At 38.9% G+C, this 5,000-nt stretch overlaps 1 protein-coding gene across 1 annotated transcript in view; it reads right to left on the bottom strand.

The window, feature by feature from the left end:
- megf11 (multiple EGF-like-domains 11) overlaps positions 1 to 5,000 on the bottom strand; it is a gene marked incomplete at both ends in the record, with an annotated part of 119,504 nt that overhangs the window by 2,104 nt on the left and 112,400 nt on the right.

The following is a 5,000-nucleotide window of genomic DNA, read 5'->3' as shown; positions in this document are numbered from 1 at the left end:
AATGCTACAGTAGGTTGCGATTAAAGGCCACTTATTGACGTGCATCGCATTGTAAACTTAGGCAAATAAACATGTTGAATTCTAAACCACCTGATTGTGTTATTCTTTAAGCTACGCCTGCCATCAGTTTTCTTCAATATGCTAATTTAGAAGCAGAAATAGATATTTGACCGGCTTATCATTAAAATGTCCGGAAAATGAAAACTCTGCCGGTCACTTTGACCGGCAACATTTTTCTCTGGCGGAAACTCTGTCACACACACACACACGCATAGGGTGGGCTTCATGTAGTCTGCAGGACCGGAGAAGAGATCAGAGAAGTCAGGTATTACACACACACACACACACACACACACACACACACACACACACACACACAGAGACACACGTCATGATACATGTGCATACACTCACACACACGTCATGATACATGTGCATACACTCACACACACGTCACGATACATGTGCGCACACACACACACAGACACACGTCATGATACATGTGCACACACTCACACACACGTCATGATACATGTGCATACACTCACACACACGTCATGAAACATGTGCGCACACACACACTCACACACACGTCATGATACATGTGCACACACACACACAGACACACGTCATGATACATGTGCACACTCACACCCACGCACACACACAGATTCAAAGCATACAAATACAGACAGTCGCTTCAGACACATACATGCACACAAACAGTCACACACACACACACACACATACACACATAAACAAAGGCACTCTGGTAACACTTTATAATAACCCTCCGTAATAAACCATTTATGAAGCATTTGTTCATAGTTTGTTTATCATTTACAAATTGTTACCCCAACATTTACAAACCTTAGTAATGTATTTGTAAATGAGTAGTAATGTATTTATGAACCTGTTTTCTAATGATCTATAAGAGTTTTTTATAAGGACATTAGTTAGCGATTTATAAATGAGTATTAATGTATTTACAAACATTTTTCAAATGATTTTCTAATAATCTATAATATCATATATAAGGACATGAGTAAGCTGTTTTGAAATGAGTACAGATGTATTTATGAACATGTTTCAAATGATTTTCTAACGATCTAAAAGATAATTTATAAGGACATTAGTAAGCTATTTGTAAACGAGTAGTCATGTGTGTATGAACATTTTTCAAACCATTTTCTAATTATTTATAAGATCATCAATAAGGTATATAATAATGGTCTGCTCACATTTAGTAAATAATTTACAAATGATTAAGCAAGCAAGTTTCAATGAGTTAGTAATGCTTCATAATATCCTTTATAAGGTATGTGCTGATGGTCTGCTCACCATTTATGAGTCATCATGAATAATCTTTGTCATGCATAAGCTATCGTCCAATTCGTACGTGAAATAATATATGTGAGCACATGTAACACCTTAGTTTATGCTTAATATAGGTTTTTAGAAACCATTTACTTACCATTAGTAACGTGTTTTGCATGGGTTGATATGAAGTGGGCACTGTCTATACTTTATAAGCATTTACAAATGGCCAGTAACTGAGGAACATACTATAGAAACCATTGACTTACCATTAGTAAAGTGTTTTGCATGGGTTAATATAAAGTTGGCACTGTCTATACTTTATAAGCATTTACAAAAGGCCCGTTACTGAGGAACATACACTATAGAAACCATTTACTTATCATTAGTAAAGTGTTATGCATGGGTTGATATAAAGTTGAGACTGTCTATACTTTATAAGCATTTACAAATGGCCTGTTACTGAGGGACATACCATTAGTCAACACTTCTGCAGCAACAACTCCAAAAATGACCTCAAACGTTAGGTTGTTAAACAAATCAATGGCAAAAACACACAACACAGCATCGAGGGAATGAAGTGAAATTGGAAAACATTTATTTAAAAAAACTACACTAACAATCTTATTCTTATTCTTATTCTTACTAACTTATCCTACCGTCACTCTTTCTCAATCACATGTGAGCTATCCGGGCGCCGCCATCTTCTCTCTTAACATTCTCCGTTTGCCCCTTGTCCCGCCCTCTCCGCTCTCTCCATTGGCCCCTGCGATAACTTTGGGATATCAATCTCTGTTCCACACCCAATAGCACCACAGAACTTGACCATAGGTCCAGCCAATCAGTGACTGGAAAGTTGGTGCACTGGCCAATGGAGAGAGCGGAGAGGGCGGGACAAGGGGCAAACGGAGAATGTAAAGAGAGAAGATGGCGGCGCCCGGATAGCTCACATGTGATTGAGAAAGAGTGACGGTAGGATAAGTCAGTTAATTGCAAGTTTAGCTCGAAGTTTGTTAGGTCTGTTAGTGTCCGTGTTACGGATGTTACGGATGAACTACGGTAGAGTGGCCGTGTGGAGGAAGCAAGAATTTGCATCACCAGCTCTGAAGATCGCCCGGTGTTACTGCTAAGAAGTGTAGCAAGTTGTAGTGTGAGGCGGAATGTCCTCGCTAGCTAGCAAAGTGTATTAATATTTAGAAACTAGCTCGTCGCCAACATCGGAGACTACACCACGCCAACGAACGAGGACAGCTAGCCGTTTCCACCACTACAGCCCCTGATGTGCGTGGAGCACACTTGCTCGCTCTCTCGCTCTCTCTCTCTACCTCCCTCCCTCTCCCACGCTACTGATTGATGTTGTGGTAAGTAATACCCTCTCACATGTGACTCCACATCGTCAATGAGCTGCAAAGTGTCCGGGACGTTAATATGCATCTTGGGAACATTTCCATACACTTTGATGACCGTGGCTCAACCATTTTGAACTAAACGTTGAACAGAACAGTGCAACGAACAGCATAGTGAATGTGAAAAACATAGAATTTTGATTGTGTAATGTGTTTAATGGACAAAACGTTCTTTTGTTGCATTTATGTATATAAGTTTATTGCATTTATGAATGTATGTTGCTAGTGTTATTAACACACAGTGGATTTAGTGCATGTTGGTACGGGGCAATGATATTTTGTGTTCTGGTTATTGTGCCTTTTGTTTCAGTTAGAAGAACTCACCGGTGAGTAGGACAGGTATCTGTGTTAAGAATATTGTCATGAACAGGGTGGAAAGTGTTTCAGTGTGAAATAATTGTTTGAAGCTTTAATTAAATAATACATTTAATTTAATATAACTTTTTCCTATGGTTGGTTCCACCTGTTACACTACGTAGCTAGTAACCTTAGACTAACAAAACTATTTCCCTTCTCGCTGAATTTGCATATGATTAACCTTCATTATTGGAAATTAGCGGTGTGAACATTTTTATTGAAAAGTTGTATTCTTCCCCCCAAACGTTTAGCTAGGACCACACGCTCCTAATGCCCAATTGACGTCAACTAGACTGCGCCATGAGCTGGAGATGGCCAGGCAGAAATTGGACTGGCAGCAGGAGATGCTGAAAGACATGACTATTTGAGAGCGACTTCCTGAGGGAACAACTGGCTATGAGTAAGTCAATTTGCCATATTTGACAATACACTTGGGAACTTGAAACCTTTTCGTGCCAGCCCATACGTGCCCTCATGGTCTAATACCACGTGCTTATAATCTCTAATGCTAAGTACATAAAGTTAACATTGTGTTGCCGTATGCGTTACTGATGTAAGTGCATAATGTTATTTTCCTGCTAGCAATACTCTCTTCGTGTTTTTGTTGATTGACACTAGTGGTTTCATACTAGTCATTTCCTCACGTACGTTTGCATCGACCTGTTCTAGCCTGTCTCCTACACTGTACCACGGAGATTCACGTGTTCGGATCGTGTTGGTAGCTACAGTTTAGACTCCCAGGCAATGCACGTATTTTCCATTTGTGGTCTTAGAGCGCCATTTTGTGGTATATTTATGTAACTGCATTGTAATTATGATATTTTTAATACAGTAAGTAATAAAAAAAAAAACAGTAACAGGATGATTTTGAACTCAGAAAACTATCTTCCAAAGACCATCACACTTACTAGTGTGCCACCCACATGCCTATATTTTCCATTAATCATCCTCTGTCATTGTCTGTTTGTAGCAGCAAGAAAAAAGGACAAGGGCAGTCCACCAGAGGCGAAGAAAAGTCAGTCGCAGAAAACCGACTCAAGCGCTTCATCCAAGTCAGGGCCTGATTCCTCCGACGCGTCATCCGACTCTTCTTCCGACTCTTCCTCCACGGAGGAGCTCTCTAGTTTTACACAGAGGTGTAAGGATGCCATAGAGGGGGACGAAAGCATTGTAACCAAATTAAAAGCATATAAAGAGTCTGGCAAACTTTTGGCAGTAAATAAAAAAAAAACTAGCTGATCCCCTTATTTAAAGTTCCATTGTTGCTGTTGTGTTTAGCATATTAGAATGCATGTTTAAATGTGAATTTATTGTTTTTTTAAATAAATGTTTTCAAATTTCACTTCATTCCCTCGATGCTGTGTTGTGTGTTTTTGCCATTGATATGTTTAACAACCTAACGTTTGAGGTCATTTTTGGAGTTGTTGCTGCAGAAGTGTTGACTAATGGTATGTCCCTCAGTAACAGGCCATTTGTAAATGCTTATAAAGTATAGACAGTCTCAACTTTATATCAACCCATGCATAACACTTTACTAATGATAAGTAAATGGTTTCTATAGTGTATGTTCCTCAGTAACGGGCCTTTTGTAAATGCTTATAAAGTATAGACAGTGCCAACTTTATATTAACCCATGCAAAACACTTTACTAATGGTAAGTCAATGGTTTCTATAGTATGTTCCTCAGTTACTGGCCATTTGTAAATGCTTATAAAGTATAGACAGTGCCCACTTCATATCAACCCATGCAAAACACGTTACTAATGGTAAGTAAATGGCTTCTAAAAACCTATATTAAGCATAAACTAAGGTGTTACATGTGCTCACATATATTATTTCACGTACGAATTGGACGATAGCTTATGCATGACAAAGATTATTCATGATGACCCATAAATGGTGAGCAGACCATCAGCACAT

The sequence above is a fragment of the Sprattus sprattus genome (assembly GCF_963457725.1).
Source record: "Sprattus sprattus genome assembly, chromosome: 11".
NCBI lineage: Eukaryota > Metazoa > Chordata > Actinopteri > Clupeiformes > Clupeidae > Sprattus > Sprattus sprattus.
This window is presented reverse-complemented; position numbering and strand designations above follow the sequence as displayed.